Here is a 23,804-nt window from a genome sequence, read left to right as displayed (position 1 = left end):
GAAATTGTGTTGAGCATAGACCAGGGGGAAGCAAGTGTAGAAGCAGAGACACTAGTAAGGAAGCTAAAGTAATACTCCAGGTTAGAGATGATAGTGGTAGCTTGGACCAGGCTGCTAACAGTGGAGGCAGTGGGAAGAGGCCCACAGTCTGGATCTATTAGGATAGTTTAGACAACAAATATTACTGATAGGTTGGATATGAGGTATGAGAGTATAGAAGCCAAAGATGACTCCAAAGTTTTTAGACTGAACAACAGGAAGTAAGGAATTTAATGTTGTGGCAAAGTCTCCAGATTTGTGTATGGAGGTAAGGAGGTGGAAATCAAGAGTTTTGTTTGGCCATGTAAAGTTTGAGATGTCTCTTAAGATATTCAAGTAGAAGTGTGGAATTGGCAAGTTGGGTAAGTGAGTATAGAGATGAGCTGAAAGACCTGGCTGTAGATAGAATAATTGCATTTCATAGTAGTGCTTTATTAGCAGTTAAAGCCTGAAAGTAGTTGGTATCATAAAAAGAGGCACTCCTTAGAGTTTGGTTGATCTGGGGTCATCCGCAAAGGGGACTATGCAGGAGCAGCCGGTGAACGTAGAGGAAAACCCACAGAGTGTGGTATCCTAAAAACCAAGTGAAAGTGGTTAAAGAGGAAGGAGTTCTCAGTACATGAAGTGCCGCTCTGGACCAAGTGAGGTAAGAATTGATAACTGACTGCTGTATTTAGTAATATGGAGGTCATTGAGGATCTTGAGAGCAGTTTTGGTTAAGGGTATAAAAGTCAGATGGTCATTTTATTTAAGAGAGAATGGGAGAAGAACTGGAGACAGTGAGTACAGATGTAGTACCTTTGTACTGTTTTCTTTGTCCAGACTTTTTTAGCCTGTCTTTGACTCTCCTTCCTATAGATCTTAGCTCAAATACCACTTTCTTAGTTTCCCTGATCTGATTAAATGTCCCTATAAAAATATACTCTTATTTTACCATGTCTCTACTTGCTAATGAGCTACAAATGTAGTTTTATAATAGTCTGTGATATTTTTATGAAAGTGTGCCTGCTTCTTTTTAAAAATTTATTTATTACTTGAGAGAGAGAGAGTGTGCGGGGGTGGGGGTGGGCAAAGGTGGGTAGAGGGGAGAGAGAGAGAGAATGAATCCCAAGCGGACTCCACACCCAGTGTGGAGCCCAGCATGGGGCTTGATCTCATGACCCTGATGAGATCATGACCTGCACCAAAATCAAGAATCGGATGCTTGACAGACTGAGCCACCCACGTGCCCCAGTGTGTGTTTGCTTCTAAAGCTTAAGCACAGAAGAGCAGCAGCTGTGCTGATTTTTGCTCATCCTCTGCAGCTCTGAGTACAGTGCTTGGCATCTAGTATAAACTTAGTACATATATGATGGGTAAATAGAAGAAAAATAAAATGTCCCAGAACTTTCAAAGGTATTGTATATTTACATATAGTTAACAAAAACAAGACAATTGGTAGCAGGTACTTTATTATAGTGAAAACACTTTAGAAAATTTGCCTCTTTTTTAAAAAAAAGATTTTGTTTATGTATTTGAGAGAGAAAGTACGTGTGTGCACAGGTCCTGGGGGAGGGGCAGACTCCCTGTCCAGGAGCAGGGAGCCTGAGACACAGAGGCTTAACAGACTGAGCCACCCAGGTGCCCCAAGGAGTTGTTGCCTTAAATGAAGAGTGCTTTAATCAAGGAAAAAGTTGACTGGCTGGTCCCTAAGAGGCCTTTATTATGAAATTCATTGATGAATTTACCATTAAAAAAACAGTACTCCTAAATCTTGTGAGTTTAGAAACAATCTTGCTAAGTTTATGAGAGTTTGTAAGATGAGGAGATTGTGTATGTGTTTGTGACTGACGGATTTATCAGGATGCCAGTTTATTAGTATACTTTGATATATTTGCCAAGTAGATAGCATATAGATTCTCTGACCAAGGAGTTTTCTCTGTAAGAAAATTACATGAAAAATCATCAGATTGCTTAGAACTTGGAATCAGAACAAAAGACGTTAGATATGTATTATGGTCACTTAATAGCACTTAGCTAAGAGAACCTCCATCATAGAGCTTTAATTACCTCCATTTTTTTCTTCTGAGTTGCTTTTTCTCTTTTTCCATTCCAGACTCTTCTTTTTAATAGAAACATTGTTAAATATGTTATAACATTTTCTTTTTAAGATTTTATTTGTCAGAGAGAGCGGAGCAAACACAAGCAGGGGGAGTGGCAGGCAGAGGGAGAAGCAGGCAATGCAGGACTCAGTTCCAGGACCCTGGAATCATGACCTGAGCTGAAGGCAGACGCTCAATGGACTGAGCCACTCAGGCATCCCTGTTAAAACATATGCATTGTAGCCTAGTCTCTGACTCTATAAGCTAACTTCGCATATATCTGCTTTGGTCCATTATATACTGATTTATAGTTGAGACTTCAGAGAGTAATATTATTCCCAAGTTTTCCTGGGCTCCACATCTCATATGGAGGTACATTGGTCTTAATTAAGCTCAGCAACAACATCTGAGCTAGAGATACACATTTGGAAACTCTAAGTCTTTTGGAATATTTTGTTTTATTTTGCTTTTAAGCTACCATATCTAAGTGCTTACTGTGTTTCAGGCACTCTGTTTACACTTTGCATATAAATTATTTTATGCTTACATAGCTACAAAAATCACAGAATTGACCCAAAACTTAACTATGTTAGCATTATACTATAACCATGCAAGTGAATATACTTGGCTATGGAGAGAATTCAGAATAAGAACTCAGCCAGGGTAGTCTGAAACTAACTAGAAAAGAAGAAAATAATCAGGAAACCAGGAGATGGGTAACTAAGAGATTTGAAAATTTCAGAAGGAATGATTCGTCAGTATGTATAGTACTACCGACAAGTCTAGAAAGATGAAGTTTCTAGGTGGGTTGACAACTAGTAGCCCCGTTACAGTATAATATATCCATCTGGCATATATTACCATATTAATATTGAATTACTATGCTGTGTTGAGATAAAGATAGATTGACTTGGGATGGCCTGTAGGGTAAAACCATGCTGCTCCCTGAGGATAGGAGGGTCTCTCCTAAAGGGCTGGCATTTCTCTAGTTTGGCTTGTACCAAATGTATGTTCCAGCTCAGGAAACTAAAACTCAGTTAAAAGAATTTAAGTGGGCATGGTAACTCTGGATCTCTCTGGGCTTTCCTAGATTTAGTCTTTAAGGAGGGGATATGATAGGCATGGATTCTTAAGTGGTGGGTGCTAAAATAATGCGAATCAGTTGAAAATAGATAAGTAACTAGGATAGAATGAGGCCTCAAAGCCCCAGAGAGAAAATTTGAAGATTTGCTACCTGGTTTCCTTTTATTATCTGTGCTCTTTTTTATTATTCTCTAGCTTTAGTAAAGTCGTATTTAAATTTTATAACTTTTTATTTACTATATCAAAATACAGAAAGTCATATGATCATAGATCTAACTAGGAAAGAGCACCATAGAAGGAGCAGCACTCTCCCAGTGAAAGCCAGTGGGGAGGGACAGTGCTAATAAGATCTCCAAGGGGAACTCGAATACTGAGAACAGTAAGAACTCAATAAGTTACCCTTCTGCATGTGGAGATTTTTCTTTCATTGTCAACCTCAGAAGATCTGGGTTTTATTTACCAAAGAAGACAGTGCAGTTTTGATACCAGAAATTCATCAGTGACCTTTTTCAATGCACTCACAGAGGGATGGAAGGATGGAAGCCAGACATTTGCATTCATTTATTCAGCATTTATTGAAAACCTACTACAGGCAACTCTGATTGGCAATAAGTATATAGCAGCATACTTAAAAAAACTCCTGTTCAGATTTGCCCTTAAGAAGCATAAAGTCTAGGGGCGCCTGGGTGGCTCAGTGGGCTAAGCCTCTGCCTTCAGCTCAGGTCATGATCTTAAGGTCCTGATATCAAGCCCCACATCGGGCTCTCTGCTCAGCGGGGAGCCTGCTTCCCCCTCTATGCCTGCCTCTCTACCTACTTGTGATCTCTATCTGTCCAATAAATAAATAAAATCTTTAAAAGAAAAAAAAAAGCATAAAGTTTATGTAGAATATAGCCCACTCTTTGAAGAAGCTTGGCTGAGCAGTGAGCCAAAGAGATAGAGTAGTAGCTGAAGGTTTATTGAGAGATAATGAAGAAAGGATGATGTTTAGGAGGTAGAATCAATAGAATTTAATGACTATTTGGATATGGGAGTTTAAAAAAAAAAAAGTCCTGGGTTGACTACTCTCCAGATGGTGAAGACTTAATTCCTTCCATTAATCAGAGTAGGGAATATACTAGAAATGCCAGTCTTGGGATGGGAAGATACTGAGTCCAAGTTTGCACATGTTAATATCTTGTTTGAAGGACTTAAAAGTCATGCAAGTGAACAGTACCTAGTACTGCTTTGGAACAACTTTTGCACATGAAATCTTAACTTGTTGAGAAGTATAGCTATATATTCAAATAGTAAGGAGAACATGGACCTCAGAACCCCATAATCTTGGATTTGAATCCCAAGTCTGCATTTTGCTAGGTGTATGAATTTGGCCAATTATTTAACCTCCCTAATCTTGGATGTCAGATACGAGATAGCCTTAGCTGTCTTATGTGTACAAGGAGGATAATCACCTACTTCCCAATGACTACTGTGTAGATTTAATGAGGTAATGCATATAAAATGTTTCTATTTGCATCTGGCATATATTGGTACTCAAGATATTGTATCTTTTAAAATAGTCATCTTTGGGGCGTCTGGGTGGCTCAGTGGGTTAAAGCCTCTGCTTTCAGCTCGGGTCATGATCCCAGGCTCCTGGGATCGAGCCCTGCATCGGACTGTGTGCTTGGCAGGGAGCCTACTTCCCCCTTTCTCTCTCTGCCTGCTTCTCTGCCTACTTGTGATCTCTGTCTGTCAAATAGATAAAGAAAAAAACTTAAAAAAAATAAAATAGTCATCTTTGGGGGCGCCTGGCTGGTTCAGTCAGTTGAGCATCCAACTCTTGATTTCAGCTCAAGTCATGATCTCGGGGTAATGAGATCAAGCCCTGCATCAGACTCCACACTGGGTATGGAGCCTGCTTAAGATTCTCTTTCCTGTCCCTCTGCCCCATCTGTGCCCCACCCTCCACCATGCTTGCTCTCTCTCTCAAATAAATAAGCATCTTTATGTAAAGTAATATTTGTCACTCAGTTCAATTGAGATTAATGAAACGTTTATAAAAGTGCTTTGTAGATTAACTGAAGAGCGTTATTTTGTATAAGCTTACTATTGCCAACATTCTCTAAAATTTTTAACGAGATCCTTGAATTATATTTCATTTTTTTTTCAAATTTAAAATTCATTTTTAATATTTTGTGTTTTAGGCTTCTTAATTGGGAAAGTTATAAAAAGTAAAAATACAGCAATTATTTTTTTCATAAAATAGCAGCATAAAAGATCTATTTCTTAGCAAGACCTCCATGTCCAGCTTTATTATAAAAATTACTGAAAACACCATGTTTCATCAATATATCTATATGATATGAAACATTTAAAGAATGTATTGTTCAGGGAAATATAATTAATACATAAAATTTTATTTAATATGATACAGTGTTATACTGTTTAATTTAGAGTCTTAGTTTCATATTGTCTGCCTTTTTTTTTTTTTTTAAGATTTTATTTATTTATTTATTTATTTGACAGAGCGAGACACTGTGAGAGAGGTAACACAAGCAGGGAGAGTGGGAGAGGGAGAAGCAGACTTCCCACAGAGCAGGGAGCCCAATGTGGGGCTCAATCCCAGGACCCTGGGATCATGACCTAAGCCAACGACTGAGCCACCTAGGTGCCCCATTGTCTGCCTTATTTCTGATAACAACAAATAAAGTAAACAGATGTTCTTGAATTTAGAAGAACTGCTTTCTGTTGGTAAATTTTCATAAGTACATTCAGAAGATTGGGAAGCAGAATTTTTCCATAGCTGAGAACAGATTGAGGTGTTTTGCTAACTTTGGGGAGAAGCAGCATAACAATTCCATGAGACCATTGACTTGAAGCTAGACATTTAAATTCTTGCCTCTGCCATTTACCTTATTCATATTGCTAATCTTTCTAAAGCCCCATTTTCTTTATCTATAAAAGACAGAACATGTTGTTACCCATTTCCGATCTTTGAGTATACCAAATTTAAGATCCTTGCATATGCCGTTTTCTCTACTCAGAATGCTCTTACCTAAGATTTTCAAATGACTGCCTTCCTCACTGGTTTAGACTTATCTCAAAATCTGTATCTTCAGAGATGTTTTCCCTGACCATTCTAGCTAAAGCAGACCACCTAATACCCTTTTTAATCTTCATCACAGCAATTCAATTATCCACTTGAACATATTTATCTGTTTTATTTTGTATTCTTCTCTGTGAAGGATCCTGTCTTGTTTACTACTCTACTTTCAGTGTCTCAAACAGTGATTTACACATGGTAGATGCTCCTTAAATCCTTGACCCACTGGCTGACTCTCTACTTCATAGGCTCGTTAAGAAGACTCCGTAAAATAATGTACATAATGCATTTAAGTGTGCAGCACCATTCTTCTGTTTGTATATTTGTTTTCCTATGTCCTATCTAATCCTAAAAACTTTTAAGACATGCTTAATACACATTCACACATATGTAAAATCTAATAGTTATAATTGCTGTTATCAGTAGTTAATATTAAGTGTGTTTACTCTGTGCCTGTATTATGCCAGGTGATTTATATGGATTTTCTTTCCAGTAACTCTATGAAGAGGATAATATCCCCATTTTCACAGATAAGCAAGCGGAGGCCCAGAGAGTTTAAATAACTTACCTCAAAACACCTAAACCAGTAAATGGCAGAGCTGGAAGTGGAAACCTTGCCTGTCTGCCTCCTGACAAAACTCATGTTCTTCTTGATAGTGCTCTTTGCCTTCCCGCCAAAAGGCGGGTATTCAGAAAAAAAAGCAGTAGTTTTTTTCTGATGACAGATGGGGGGGTGGTGGTAACAAACAATGGAGCATAAATACCAAGTTAGAGCCCAAGTGTTCATTCTTCTGCCTTCTCCAAAGAAGGGCTTTCTGCCGCCTTCTTCTTTTTTTTTTTTAAATTTTATTTTTTTCAGTGTTCCAAGATTCATTGTGTATGCACCATACCCAGTGCGCCACGCGGTACGTGCCCTCCTCAATCCCACCAGGCTCACCCGTGCTTTCTGCCTTCTTGAGGTGCCATGCCCACAGCTCTAGTTTCTTGGCCTTTTACTCATACTTGTATTTAAAATGGAAGAATCAAAACTTAAGCTGAATTCTTTATTCTTTGAACCCTTATTGTGTTTAATATCTCACATGGTCAGAAAGCCTCAAAGGTCTTTAATGGTAGCCCAACTCAAGTCTTAACAGGGCTGAATTAAATCAACAAACAGCCCTCTCTTTGACCTTTATTCATAATAACAGACTATAGCTGAGGCCCTTAATTTTCTGTATAACTTTGGGCACGTCTGTTGATCTTTCTGGGCCTCAGAGTCTTCATCTGTGAACTGAGGGCAGTTGAAGTAAATTTATTTATTTATTTTTTTCCCCAACTAAAGCCCATAATTTGCATTAGGGTTTACTCTCGTGTTTTCCATTCTTTGGGTTTTGACAAATGCATAATGTCGTGTACCCACCATTGTAGGATCATATATATAGAATAGTTTCATACCCCTGAAAATTACCCGTGTTCCATCTATTTATGCCTTCTTCCCTCTCCTTGAACCCCTGGCAACCACTGGTCTTTTTATTGTCTTGTAGTTTGGCCTTTTCCAGAATGTTGTATGTTTGGTATTATACAGAAAGCTGCTATAAAATACATTTATATTCAGGTTTCTTTGTGCACATAAAATTCAAACTCATTTAAATAAATAACTGGTAGCATGATTGCTGGATTGTGTAATCTTATGTTTAGCTTTGTAGTAAATTCCCAGCTGTCTTCCAAAGTAGCCATACCATTTTGCATTTCCATCAGCAAAGAATTCCTGTTCCTGTTGCTCCACATCCTTACCACCTTTGGTGTTGTCAGTGTTTTGGATTTTAGCCCTTCTTTTGGGTAAATGATGATATCTCATTTTAATTTGCAATTCCCTAAAAGAGTATTGATCATTTTTTCATATGCTTATTTTCCACCTGTATTTATCTTGTTTTGGTGAGGCATCTGTTCACATCTTTTGCCCATTTTAAAGAGGCACAAGTTCTTTATCAGGTATGATAAAAACAGATAGTTGTTTTGCAGATATTTCCCAGTCTGTGGCTTGTCTTTTCATTCTCTTGATGGTGTCTTTTGCAAAGCACTTTTAAATTTTAATGAAGGCAAACTTCTCAGTTTTTCTTTCATGGATTATGTGTTTTGGTGTTGTATGTGAAAAGTCATGGTTGAAACCAAGGTCACCCAGATTTTCTCCTGTGTTATCTTCTGGATGTTTTACTGTTTTGTGTTTTACACATAGGTTTATGCTCCATTTTGAGTTAATTTTGTGTGAAAGATGTAATAATGTCTGTGCCTAGATTTACTTATATTTTCATTAATAAAGTTTCTACGGGCTCTGAAATTATTAATTATTTTTATCAATAATGTTAAAAGGTTAAAAAAAACTTTTAAAAAGAGTATACTGGATACTTCAACCATTTAAGCATTGTTTTCAAAAATATCCCTTGGGAGTGAGGCTTTAAGTCAACCCAAAGATGGGACAAGGAGAGCTTTATCAGGACATATCAGGAGACTGTACTAGCAGTTCCATTTCAGTGCTGCTTTACTGTTATCTGTTGCTAACATGTGCATTTGGATGAGTGTTACACGTGTAAATTATTTGTTGGGGAGACTTCTTACAATTAGGAGTAGATCCCCGTTATTTGTCTACATTGCCATTTCGTTGCTACTTTTCTGCCTAGTGATACAGGTTTGCAAAAGCCCATCGATGGTTTCTCCCCTACTTTCACCTTTCTGTGCCATGCTGAAGTCATCTGAACCTTCAATATTTCCTTATGTGATGACTGACTTCAATTTGTTTTTAAAAGAAATTATGTTAATTGTCTACTGTTTAGTATCACAAGCAATTTTTATCTCCAAATGTTTACTTGTTTTTTCTTCTCTTTTTCTTTTTTGAGTAATAGATGACAATGGAATTTTACTATTTTATATTAGAGCAAGATTATTGCATTGCACATTATGATTTTAGAGGTAGCCTGCCATGAGCGATTGGTGATAAAATTGTTGACCTTCTTAACCTGCATTTATAGTGATCACATCAAACATAAGAAGTACATATTAGTTCTCACTGTATTATCATCCATGTTTCTTGAGATGCATATTTAATCAGAAGCCCAGCATGAGGGGCGCCTCAGAGGGATGGCTCAGAGGGTTGAGGGTCTGACTTCCACTCAGGTCACGATATTGGGGTCCTAGGATCGAACCCCACGTGAACTTCCCACTCTGTGGAGAGTCTGCTTGTCCCTTTCTCTCTGTGCCTCTCCCCAGCTCATGCTCTCTCTTTCAAATAAATAAATATATTTTTTTGAAAAGCATGATATTATGAGTTTATGGAAAGTGTGTACTATTACCTAGGAGGTTAATAAAATTTCTTAAATTTTTTGTTCATTACTTCCTCCTGGTTTAGATTTGTAAAAGACAATAAAAGTAATTAAATTAGATACTACTTTATGATTGCTGTTGTGCAGTACTATTACAAAATCACTTCCACTTCATGGAACAAAAGAAAAGAAAAGGAAATAAAGTGAAAGGGATGGAAAAGGAGAGAAATTAATTTTGTAGTTGAAAAAGATGTATATATTCCTTATGAATCTTTAGATAATAAGTAAAGGAAGCTCTGTGGTTACTTTCTCAGGTTATTTATTCGAAGACTTTTCTTTTTTTATTGAGATATAGTTGACATATAACATTGTATTAGTTTCAGGTGTACAACATAATGATTTGATTTTTGTATATATTGTGAAATGATTACCACAATTAAGTCTAGTTAACATTTGTCACCATACATAGTTACCCATTTTTTTCTTGAAAAAAAACTTGTAATATTCAAGTTTTGCCTCCAGCTGCTTACCTAGTTTTTCTTATTTTGATTTGTTAGAAAGTAGCACAGCAACCAAGTGTTAAGTGTATACCTTAGATATATATATGTATGTGTGTATGTTGCCCAGGTGAATCCCAGAAGCTTTTCTATTTGAATCTTTAGATTTTATTTTTAAGATGTCCCTAGGAAAATTGATTTGAATTCTTTCCAGCAAGATCAGTTTGAATTCTTTCCTTCTCAGCCTTTAAAAAGCTTATTTTCTCATATATACTAGTCTTAGAATATAGTGATTTTCTTTCATGTGTGTTATTTTCTTTCTGCAGTAAATGAATGAAATAAATGAATCAAATTCACTCTTTAGGGGCGCCTCAGTGGCTCAGTGGGTCAAATTCTCTGCCTTCAGTTCAGGTCATGATCTCAGGGTCCTGGGATCGAGTCCCTGATCGGGCTCTCTGCTCAGCAGGGAGCCTGCTTCTCTTCCTCTCTCTGCCTGCCTTTCTGCCTACTTGTGATCTCTTTCTGTCAAATAAATAAAATCTTAAAAAAAAAAATTCACTCTTTAATTTTTTCCAGTTCTTCTGCCTTTGGTGTCTCCCAGGTTACTCTGATGTGCTTGGAATGTCTAAATTTCCAATATTTCTGGCTATTTTAATACATTTGTAAAAAATAAAGTTGTTTAATATGTATTTATTTTGCCCTTTCTGAAAGATTTGTGAGCTAGCTCTAACATGTATGTACAATTTATGACATAAATTTTGGAGACCGATCTCATTGCTGGCTTCATTCTTGATTTTCTACTCTTTTTCTGTTATTTTCTACTGTTTTTCATATCCACATATTTTATGTGAGTATATACATATCTAGGTAAGATTTTAAAATTTTGTGTCATTTAAAAATACTAAATATTTCAAACAAAAGGAAAAAAGAGTAATTTAGTAAACACTGTTTTGTAACTTTTGTTCAAATATTAACATTTTCCTTCATTTTTTTTTTTGATGGAATAAAAAATTACATGTATATAGAAGTGTCCTTAGTATTATAATATATTGTTTTCATGTTTTAAAAAGATTTTATATAAAAGACAACTTATAATACTGTCATTCTATAACTTGCTTTTTTCACTGAACAATATATTTTTAAAGTTTATTTATGTTACTAAATGTGAATCTAATTTTTATTTAGTTGCCATATGATGTTTCATTATATGAATGTGATACAATTTATCTCCATTCCCTTGTTAATATATAGTTAAGTTGTTTTTTTTCCCCCCTTTTTTTCTATTACAAGCAAGGCTACAATTAACATCACTGTATACATCTACATTTTTTTCTAGGCTTCATTCATAAATACTGAGAAGTAGGGTTGCTAAGTAATAGGGTATATACAGCATCACAATTTTTAAATTGTCTTCCAAAATTTTCTGCCAGTTAAACTCCCACCAGTCATTCATGGAAATTTCCATCTCCCCACATCCTTGCCAAATATTGACTTTTTTCTAAGTTTTTGTCTGATGGGTGTGAAATAATTTTTCATTGTTTTAATTTCCATTTTCCAGATTGCATGGCATTTCCCGAAGTTGAGTATCATTTTGGCTTTTGGATATCCATATTTCCTCATCTGTTAACTACTCTTCATATCTTTTGTCCCTTTATTGAGCTTTTTCTCAAAAATTTGTAGGAGTTTTGGTAATTCCAGTACTAATCTTTTATATGTTACATGTGTTGCTTTTTAAAACTTTGTCAGTGGTATCTTCGGTTGCATGGAGTTTTAATTTTAGTTTAGTTGTTAGCACTTTCCCTGTTTGTAAGTTGTCTTGTTTATTATGAAGTCTTTCATACCCAAAGTCTGAAACATATTCTATATTTTCTTCAAAAACAGTTAAAGATTGTTGTTTACATTTAGGCATTGAGTCTAGCTGGAATTTATTTTTGTGTTTGGCATGGAATAAAGATAGACGTTTACTTTTTACAGTATGGATAGTGTGTTATCCTGGCACAAATTGTGAATAGTAATCCTTTTCCTAAGAAAATGCCCTCGTATTCATATACCAAATTCCCATAAATACCAGAGTCTATTTCTGGACTCTGTTTTGTTCCATTGGTCTCTTTTTCTCACCTTGTCCCAATACCACTATTATAATTACTAACACTCTATAATGAATCTTTTTTTTTTTTTAAAGATTTTAATTATTTGACAGAGAAAGAGCGAGAGAGGGAACACAGGCAGGAGGAGTGGGAGAGGGAGAATCAGGCCTCCCACTGATCAGGGAGCCTGATGTGGGGCTCAATCCTAGGACCCTGGGATTATGACCTAAGCCAAAGGCAGATGCTTAACAACTGAGCCACTCAGGCACCCCTATAATAAATCTTAATAGTTAGAAGAACAGTCCCTTCTTTTAATAAATCTTGTTCACAAAGATTTTACAAATTTTATTTGGCTTTACCCCATGATTCTTGTGATTTTTTTACTACTGTCTGAAAAAAAAATATATGTATTATATATATATATGTATATATATATTACAGTTTCCACATAGATTATCCAGATGATGATGATGATGATGATGATCAAAGTAAACTGTACACCCAGTGTGGGGCTTGAACTCATTACCCTGAGTTGGAGAGTCATATGCTCTACCACTGAGCCAGGCAACCACGCATATGCAAATTATCTTGACTTTTCTTTTCTTTTCTTTTTTTTTTTTTTAAAGATTTTTATTTATTTATTTGACAGACAGAGATCACAAGTAGGCAGAGAGGCAGGCAGAGAGAAAGGAAGGGAAGCAGGCTCCCTGCTGAGCAGAGAGCCTGATGTGGGACTCGATCCCAGGACCCTGAGATCATGACCCGAGCCAAAGGCAGCGGCTTAACCCACTGAGCCACCCAGGCGCCCCTATCTTGACTTTTCTATGTAAATAATTGTATTGCCTACAAATAACAATTTTTTTCTTTCCTTTTGAATTCTTATCCATCTTAGTTTCTTTTCCTGTTTTATTTATCCTTTGGTGTACTCTCCAGCTCGATGTTGAATACTACCACTAATAGTGGGAATCCTTGTCAAAGTGTTGTTTTTAGTATCTGAGGTACACATTTGGTCTTGAAAAGTAATACTTTTAGTTTGTTTTAACTAGTTGTAATTTTAAAAGGCTTTATTAATTTATTTCTTAAATTTATGAAAGTTTATTAAAGTTGCAATTTTCAAAATGTTTTTCCTAAGCCATTTGAATTTAACTTAAAAATTTTACGAGATCATATTTTAGATCTAGTAGTCTTTGCCTGGAATTAGGACTTTGGCTTTTTCTTTGATTAATGCTAGTTAACTGGTAAACCTAGTAGATTAAGTCTTCCTTAAACATGAATAGCACTTATAAATTTAGGTACGCTAGGTATTTCAAACTGCATTTTTCTATTTAGCCTATCATATTTTCTCAAATACTTTAAACAACTATCAAGGCAGATCTTCATTTCCAATAAGTAACATCTTTCTAAGTAATTAAGCAGCTTTTGTCAATTTAATACATTAGACTTATACATTTAATAAGTCTGATTTTAGAAGTCATTTTAAACATTTTTAAAAACCTAGCACCCTTTCACCAGTATGGCTTAACTGTTCTGTTTTTGGCACTTAACCATTTCTTTTTCTGCATTTGAGCTTGGCTGTTTACTTGCAAATGTTACATATTATCCGGTATTTCTGTATTTAGATTGGAGGTGAACTTTTCTCTTTCATATTAATTCAACATTTTGTCAGAATTTTTCGTATTTTATTTTACCTACCTTTTTTTTTTTTTAAAGATTTTATTTATTTATTTGACAGAGACAGGGAGAGTGGGAACACAAGCAAGGGGAGTAGGAGAGGGAAAGCAGGCTTCCCACCTAGCAGGGAGCCTGATGTGGGGCTCCATCCCAGGACCCTGGGATCATGACCTGAGCTGAAGGCTGACGCTTAAGGATTGAGCCACCCAGGTGCCCTTACCTTCCTTTTTTGTATGTAACTTTATAAGTCATTTAAAAGTCTTTCTAGAAGGAGGGTGTTGTAAACAAATACTTGTTGAAATAATTAAAACTATGTATTCTTTAAATGTTTAAAATCTTAATGGTTGTCTAGATAAGATTACCAAAGTATTTATAGGGGTATTCACTGCAAAGATAAAATTTTAATTGTTTTAGAGCTCAAAAATATGGCTTCAATAGAAGTTTAAAAAAAAGTTCAACATGCAAGTAAATTTGCCTCTCTTTTAGTAGAATTTTAAAAATGGATGAAAACTTCAAGATAACTTAAATCAACCCTTTTATTTTGTAAATAAAGTTGGGAGGGGGTTTAGGTACTAATTAGGATAAGGTCACAGAACTAGTTTGAACTAGTATTATCACCACTGCACTGGTGAATCCATATATAATGCCCACCAGTAAGTAGTAGTAGAGGGAGGAATCTCTGGCCCCAGGGTGTATAAAGGCTAAGAATTTAATGTTCCTCATTTTTCTCATTTTGTTTGAACCGAATTATATTTCCTTATATTCCTCTATTCAAAAGGGGATGATGATGGCTGTGAGATCTTATTGTGATATATTCTTTTTTTTAGACTCTATTCATTTAGAATATATGAGACAAATTCTACTTCTTGCTCCAAAGTACTTTCACACCAATTGTTTGAATTCTGTTGCTCGGTTGTACTCTTTGTTATAAACCCTCCTTGTTTCATGAGTTGTGTTAATGAGATAATGTAGTATTGTCCCAATAATTTGACTACATTATGATCTGTCAGGTACTTTTGAAAGTATTCGACAGTTTTTTGGTGCCATTTAATTAGATATACCAGAGTGGTTATTTACTAAATCAAGTGAGCTTAAATATAAGATCATTACAATTTTTAACTTTTTTAAGAAGGAGGTTTCTTTTTCTTCCTTTACCCTCCTATTCTGGAAATAGGAATTTCTATATATGCAACAGGATGTTTTGGACAATTTGCTATTTGTTTTTTCTGTTAACACTTGTTATTTCATGTTACCAGTTACGTATCATAATATCTTGATAGTTGTCTTCTGTGTAGAGCTACTTTGAAGATTCTGTATATAGATATTACCTAAAGTCTGTTCTGTGGAATGCTCGTTTCTCAAGAGGACACCCCAAAAAGGTTTCTGTTGCAAATAAGTTTGGGAAATGCATGCTTTATCCCTCTTTTGGAAATTCACAATGATAGTAGAATGTTAAAGATAATAAAGTGGAATATTAAAAATTAAAATCTGGATTAATATTAAATAATTTTTAAAAAAACTTGCAGGTGAAGAAGTTGGTTAATTTTGTGTTACCCATTTCAGCAAGTTTATTTGCTGGAAATTTATTTAATTTAGGGAGTAACTTCGATTAATATCCTATGAAGCTAGTATTTTGGTAAATACTGTTTAATAGTATGAATCTTTAGTGAATGGTAGATCATCAATACTTTAAATATTAAAGTAAGTATGTTTCTTTTTGTTTCTTTAAGCCTAGTTGTCTTTATAATTTGTTTTTTCCCTTTACAGCATTGATCATTCCATTTCCCCCAGTCATTCTTTTCCCCAGACCAGATGTTTTTATTCATTTAGCTCATCTTTATTGTGCCCCTAGAGAGCACATACTAGAAGTACAAAGATGAATAAAATAAAGTTCTGGCTCTCGAAGACCTAACTCGCTGATATATATATTTTTTTCCTAACTCATTGATTTGGTAGAGCAGGGGAGACATCTGTAAGGCACACCCCCTTACATCTTTATGTAATTTAGAGATCCATGATCAGCACTTTGCATTTACTTACTCAATTGCATGAAAAGAATGTTCCTTTTTTTTTTTTTTTTTAAAGATGTTATTTATTTATTTATTTAACACAGAAAGATATCACAGGTAAGCAGAGATGCAGGCAGAGAGGGGGGAAGCAGGCTTCTTGCTGAGCAGAAAGCCCAATGCAGCTGAAGGCAGAGGCTTAACCCACTGAGCCACCCAGACACCCCGAAAAGAATGTTCTTAATGTATATATTTTATAAAGACTTTGTTCATTGAATCCAAGATGCCAACGATTATAAGGCACAGCATTACTTTATGTCCCACAGTGAAAAAAAAAACATATTGCCAAATATAATTTGAAGGTGAATCCTCGGGGAGCCTAGGTGGCTCAGGCAGTTAAGTGTTTGCCTTTCACTTAGGTCATGATCTCAGGGTCCTGGAATCGAGCCCCACGTTGGGCTCTCTGCTCAGCTGGGAGACTGCTTCTCCCTCTCCCCCTCCTTCTGTGCTCTCTCTCTCAAATAAATAAATTAAATCTTTAAAAAAAAATAAAGGTGAATCCTGATTTCATAGAAGTAAAATATATGCATTCATTTATAAATAAATGTTTGCTAACTGTTAGTCTTGTATTTACTTATTTCTACTGCATTTATTGATTTGAGGACAACAAATGCTTATTAAATGACTACCCTATAATAAGTCCAGTGGATAACAGAATAATGAATAAGATACGGTCCCTTGCTCTTGAGGGATTATAGAGGAAGACAGATATGTGCAGACATTGCTAAAATAAAATTATGTTTGTTAAGGCAACTAAAATCAAATCACAGAAACTATAATACATTAAAGATAATTTTAAATTAAAGATAATAGATGGCTTTGGAAGAGTTATGAATTACCAACTTCAAAAAATATTGCTAATTTTTTATTCTTTCATTGTCAGAAGCAGTTGAGGGATTAGTGGATAGGAGGGAGAAATGGAAAGAAATACTTATTTGGGGGTATGTATGTGTATTTTTTTTTAAAGAAGAGAATAGAGTTTGTTTTAAAGATGTTTTATGTTTTTCTCAGTTGTTATCTCCACAGGAGTTCTATTTCAAGGGAAAACAATTCTGATAGTTGTAATGTTTGTTTGCTTTGGAAATTTTACAAATTGAATTATACTCAGCCAAACATGTTTCTCTATGTGTGGATTTATTTATACAAGGGAAAACTGTTAACCTTAAGTTGGCATCTGTCTGTTGTCAGCAGCTGTGTTGGTTGGTCTACTCACTGTCTCTGTATGCACTTAAGGGAATGCAAGCTTGCTTTAATTTTGGCTTAAATAGCACTAGGAAAATTAATCTGTTAGTTTGTTTTTTCATGAGGCTAATATAGGGGAAAATTGGATTAACTACAATTTATGGAAAGCAGTGCAAAAACAAAAAGGGCACCATATTTAGAGTCTAGAAACCCGAATTTGAATTCTGGTTTTGCCACATATTACACCTATGACAGTAAGCAAGCTGCTTCATCTTTTTGCCTTGGTTTCCTCGTGTGTTCAAAAATAACTATAACGATATTATGCCACTTTATAAGGCTAAGTTAAAATTTGATGTATAAAGGTTTTGTAAATTATAATACTTTTCAAGTATTGATAATTTTAGATTTTGCCTTTTAGTACAGTTGCGAAGAATATACTATGTAAGACTATATACATTTTTTTTTATTTTTTAAGATTTTATTTATTTGACAGACAGAGATTACAAGTAGGCAGAGAGGCAGGCAGAGAGAGAGGAGGAAGCAGGCTCCCTGCTGAGCAAAGAGCCTGATGTGGGGCTCAATCCTAGGACCCTGGAATCATGACCTGAGCTGAAGGCAGAGGCTTTAACCCACTGAGCCACCCAGGCACCCCAAGACTATATACATTTTATTTAAAGAATTGAGTTTAGCAGCTTTGACTTATCTGTATTTGTATAAACTTTAGTCAAAAAAGGATGTCATTTTCTCCCTTTTTAGCATTTCAGAGACTTTTTTTAAGAGAGAAAGGGAGGAGGGGGCAGAGGGAGAAGCAGAGAATCATAAGCAGGCTCCATGCTGGTTGTGGAGCACAGTTCTGGCCTGATATAGGGCTTGATCTGAAGACCCTGGGGTCATGACCTAGCTAAAATCCAGAATCAGATATTTAACAGACTGAGCCACCCAGGTGCCCCTCTCCTCTGCCTCCTGATAGGCTGTAATTTGCAGCTGATAGGAAGCTTTTAACTAAAGGATGAAAGTTGGTCATATTAAAGGAGACTAGGTTTCTTAGCCAGGATTGGTCTGGACTAGACTGGCAAACTTGGTCAACTGTCATGATGAAATCAGCATCATGAAGTCAACCCTCTACTTTTTGCAAGGCACCAAATTTGTACTAGTTCAAAGCAAGTTCAAAACCCTGAGTTGTTTAGGCATTTCATTTATTTCACCTGAGACTATAACCTCTTCCTGTCCACCTCCATCTCTTAGCAAAAAATCTGACACATGTTAGACACTCAGCAAATATCATGGGAATTGAAATGGAATGAAAACTGAAAATTATGCCAATTCCTAACATTAGCTTTCCTGAAAAGTCATCTCAATATTTTATGAAGCAAATTATGTAGACACAGTCACAGGCAGACTCTGTTTGGATGCAAGAGAAATTCTTAAGAGCAAGAAAGATCCCATGCTTAGTCATCATAAGGTCTCTTCTATGCCTCCTGTATTTTGGCTGTTGGGGTACATTGGAAGGTCCTCAGCACTTGCAGCATTTGGCACAGTCAGCTAAAAGTAAAGTATGCACATTGAAAACTGCTGAAGAACTAGAATATTTAAGAGGAAGCTAATACAAATTTTCAGAGGTGCATTTTAAGTAAAATGTATTTTGATTATCTTAATTAAGCTACCTCAGCTAGGCAGGAAAATTAGATTTTGCCCTTTTGCCCTCCATGCAGTTCAAAAACATATGCTGTTTCTCATGTTAAGACCCTAGCAGCTGTGCCAACAAGTCTGGTTTAGCGGGGAAATAAATAAATAAATAAATAAATAAATAAAGGCTTGACGGGGTGGGGGCAGGGGTAAATAAATAAATAAATAAATAAAGACTTAGTGGTATCTCTTTACAGATAAGCTTGTCAACAACTCTGTCCATCAATAGATCAGCCCTTTTGTGAACAGTTGTTCACTTCAGATATATGAATCAGAAGTTGGTGTGCTTAAGATATGCAGCTTGCTAGTAGGTGTAAGAATTGGAATTATGAATATGGAGTTCTGAATACCAAGGAGAGCAATGCTATGACAAACCTAGGTATTTGTGTTGCTTTTTGGCAGAATAACTCATACACTACTGTTCGTCATTGGAACTCTCTTTTGTCTGAATGGCATAGACATTTTCCTTTTACTTTCTATTGAGGTGACTTGTTAGGATTTACCTTGGAACTCTGCATGGCTTTTTTTTTTTTTTTTCCTACATGGCTTTTAATTCATTTCAGTTTAACAAGCATTTGTTAGCTATTGAATTAAGTGCTAAGATTACAAATATGAATGAAGCTGGATTCCAGTTTTTAAGGCTTGCTATTTAAGGGAAGGACATGAACAGAATATTTCTTCTTTTTTTTTTTTTTTAAAGATTTTCTTTATTTATCTGCCACAGAGGGAGTGGGTGAGAAGAGAGCACAAGCAAGGGGAACAGCAGGCAGAGTGAGAAGCAGGCCTCATGCTGAGCAGAGAGCCCAATGTGGCACTCGATCCTAGGACTCTGGGATCATGACCCGAGCTAAAGGCGGACGCTTAACAGACTGAGCCACCCAGGTGTCCCAGAATATTTCAATATAATATATTAAGCATATAAGTATGCAAGAAGAGAGTTAGCTAGCCCAGCCACAGGGAACCAGGAAAGGGCTCAGAGATTAGTATTTGTAAGGACAAATTGTAAGGAAACTGAAACTCCAAGAAAATATCAGAGAGTTTACTATCATTGCTACTTCCACCACTGTATATTTATAAAATAGTTAATATTTTTCAAAACCAAGAGAAAGGAAGTGATATAATTAAGATTACAAATGCTGTGTAAGTATTAGGGGAGGAAAAAAACCCTAGGTCTTCTGATTTTATCCAGAGCCCTTTCCATTACATCATATTCCTTAGTGAAACCATGCAGATGCAGAGAAATGAGGGGGAAATGCCTAAGAAAAGAGTTAGTCTCTGGTCACTAAACCCAAGAGACTATCAACGGCTTTAAGGGATGTAATGGTAAAGAATGAACCGTCATGATGTAATGAAATGGATTACCATGCTTCTAGAATCTTATGAATCTGATGAATCTTTCTTTCTGATCTCAAGACACTGTTGATGGTTGTTATCTTCAGAGAGGGGAAAGCTGTGGACATGGTTGGGAATCAGTGGTCTAGGAGTAGGAAATATTTTACTTTTTATTTTGTGCATTTTAGTGCTGCTTAAGTTTTATTACCTGATACATTACTGTTTAGTAAAAACATGTTGATAGGGATTTCTGTATAGTGGGATTATAGGCCAATTAAAACTTTTAAATTAAAATATGACATAGTACATGCTAATAAATTTCATCTGAAAAGTTACTGCTGAGTAGGCTGACAGGGACAGAGTCCACCTAGAAACTATTTTTATAACATCCTTAGAACAGCAGTGGCACTATAAAACCAGTATTCCCTTATTTCTATGGAAAAATGAATATTAAATTAGAGATAAGGATGTGAGATACTTCATTTTCCACAGTCTTAGAAAATCCCTCTATCATAGATACAAGTACACATTTGCTCCGGGGGTAAACAGTTTTCCTGAGTGAAAGAGATGCTCTGGCAGGGTGTGACAAGAGTGGGAATCAGATTTGAATTGTTGTATTTGTTACTTTAGACAGGACTGTGCCATGAGAGGGACTTTGAGGACCTTTACCCACCAAAAGCAGGGAAAAGCTAGCAGTGGTTGGCTGAATAACTGGTTTCTTTGTAAAAAAAAAAAAAAAAAAAAAAAAAAAAAAAAAAAATTTAATGAGGGAACTCCTCACAATGATCAGTTGGTGCTTATTATCATTCTAAAGTCATTTTAGTCTTTTTTTTTTTTTTAAGATTTTATCTAGTCATTTGACAGAGATCACAAGCAGGCAGAGAGGCAGGCAGAGAGAGGGGGAAGCCAGCTTCCCGCAGAGCAGAGAACCCGATGTGGGGCTTGATCCCAGGACTCTGAGACATGACCCAAGCCAAAGGCAGAGCCCAACCCACTGAGCTATGCAGGCGCCCCGCCATTTTAGTCTTCTAATAATGATATGCTTGTTATACAGTGAAATTGCAATTTTATAAGATGCCAGAACAGCTATGGCATATAATTTGTGCAGTGTTTATCCTGTCCTTGGAAAAGATGGAAAATGCATGCCTGAACTAGGAATTCACAGCTTTTCTGGAAAATTATAAAAATGCTAAAGGAATTTTTTTTTATGGTGGCATTGTTGAAAAGGGATTAATTTTTCTTAAAAAGGGCCAGAATGCTCTGGCTATAATACAAGTATTTGGTTAGTGTGTTTGTGGCCTGTGAGTAAAAGATGAAATACCGAGTATTGGATTGGGACTATAAATCATCATCCTTGGCAAGAGCAAAGTTTGCTCTTTCTCCTGTTGTGTCTGGACAGTTACCAGGGCCTGTGGGGAGCTTGGCCATCTAGTTCTCAGAGTCCCAGAGAATATTAAAGCATTTACATAAAATTGGGATAGCAGTAGTCTGATCTCAGTTGTTGGTTGTTTAGTTTATTTTGTAATTTTTTTATGGGTGAGATTTTTATATTTGGGGGAATTATAAAACATTGTTAAATGTGGGAAGGGAAAGGATTTTTATAATTTTTAATAACCTTTTATAGTTCTTACCACTAAAAATAATCAATACCCATATGAAATTATGTATGGAATACATTTGAGAACCAGAAATTAGCCTTTCCGTCCCAGTTTCTGGGCATTCAGAATAGCTTGCTGGACTTTCCATTTATTGTGTTTCAGTGATTCTAAGAGTTTTTTTCAGATTTAAGAGAAGTTCTAAAATAATGATATGTCTTATAATCATTATTGGCCTGAATTAAAGTAGGATTACTTCAGAGAGGTTTTGCATATTCCTCCTTCAGTCATTTGCATGACTACCAACCTGGGACCATTTTAAATTAAATTCTCTGTTTAAGAGTTTGTTATTAATCTCACAGGTAGTATGAACTCAGAGTATAAAGCAGTGTAAGAACTGTCTTTGAGTTAACATTCCCTCTACTTGGTGCCTAGTACTTGAAAGGTAGAGATTTTGCTGTTTCTTTCTGCATGGTGGGTTTATTTTCCATTTATCCTTCTCTTCATTTGTAGCCTTTCTTTTGTTTCAGCTTTATTTGAGAAGTTTCCGGGGTTTTTTCTTGTGGTACACGAAAAAACAATGGTGGCTTAGATTTGAGAAAAGACCCATCAAGACATTTGGTTAGGCCTTTACTTAAGCATCGTTCTTTGGCACTTGTTTATTTTTATGGTAGACACACTTCTAAGACACAATGTCATTGTTATACACATTTTTTTGTTCATTCCTCATTGGTGATCTTCAAACTTGAATGTGCATAAGAATCAACTGGGGAGTGAAAACTATTTCCAGGCCCAAAGTTCTTTTTCTGTGGACCTAGGTGATACCCTCTCATCTGCACTTTTGACAAATACCCTCAAGGTATCCACACTTAGAGAAAAACTAATTGCATTCTCTATTCCTAAGTGAATACTCATGGTTTCAACTGCCATCTGTATTTATTGATGACTTTAAATTTTTATGTTGAGTCTAAACCATTTTTCTTGGATGCCAAATCCATCTCTACAACTGATGTGGCTCTATTAAAGGCAGAATACTCTCTGACCCAGGCTGCCTTGGTTCAAGTCCCAGCTCAGCCACTTAATAGTTGTGTGACCTTGGGCAAAGTTAGCTTCTCAGGTGCCTCATGTAAAATGAAATTGGAATACCTCAGAGGGTCGCCTTGATAATTCAGTGGATTCACTCATACAAAGTTCTTTGACCAGAGTCTGGCACATGAGAAGTTCAGTGTAAGTGTTGGCTGTTTTTATGTTGTTATTGTTCCAGAAGCACCTCAAACATGTCTAAAATGAACCTTTTATATACCTCCAACACCCTCCATCTGTTTTCTCCTTTGACTACAGTTTTATTTAATTTCTCCCTATCACTGATTTTCCTCATTTGGGTCATACATTTTATGAATTCAGCATCATATTTATCTCTAATTTGTCCTCTCCTTTATTTCTTTGTTTTTTCCTTTCCTTTTCTTTCTTTCTTTCTTTTTTTAGAGAGAGCATGGATACTTGCACAGTGGGGGTGGGGAGGGGCAGAAGGAGGGGGAGGAAGTCTCAAGCAGGCTCTATACCCAGCACAGAACCGAAGGTGAGGGGGTGGGGGGTGGGCCTCAATCTCACAACCCTGAGATCATGACCTGAGCTGAGTTGGACACTTAACTGACCAAGCCCAGGTGCCCCTTATCCCCTCCTTTCTATTCCCACTTCTGTTGCTTTGGTTTAGGTCTCTATCCCCTCTCACAGAGTTTTGGAATAGCCTCCTAAATGGACTTCTAGCCTCTGGTTGTTTTTCTTCATTCAGAGCTCACAGAAATCTTTATCAAAGGCAATCAGATCCTGCCATTCGGTCTGCTGGTTTGATAAACATGGTAAAATCCAAACACGTGCCTGGCATACAAATCTCCTTTGAGCTAGTTTTTGCCTCCCTGTTCTGCAACACTCATTTATCATCTTCCCGCTTTATATATTACTTGTAGTAGATTCTCTCTTGCTTTCATAACTTTGCATAAACAAGCAGTATAGCATGGGAGTCAATAGTGTGCGCTCTAGAGCCAGACTGCTTAAGTCCAAATCCTGACTTTGCAGCTTAACTAGTTGTGTGAACTTGGGCAAAACA

At 36.2% G+C, this 23,804-nt stretch overlaps 1 protein-coding gene across 11 annotated transcripts in view; it reads left to right on the top strand.

The window, feature by feature from the left end:
* The window catches only part of CEP57L1 (centrosomal protein 57 like 1), a 72,141-nt gene that overhangs the window by 4,790 nt on the left and 43,547 nt on the right, over positions 1 to 23,804 (top strand). The gene's annotated exons all lie outside the window — the stretch shown is intronic.

This window comes from Mustela lutreola, chromosome 6 (genome assembly GCF_030435805.1).
Source record: "Mustela lutreola isolate mMusLut2 chromosome 6, mMusLut2.pri, whole genome shotgun sequence".
NCBI lineage: Eukaryota > Metazoa > Chordata > Mammalia > Carnivora > Mustelidae > Mustela > Mustela lutreola.
The sequence above is the reverse complement of the archived record's forward strand: the minus strand, read 5'-3'. Positions and strand labels throughout refer to the sequence as shown.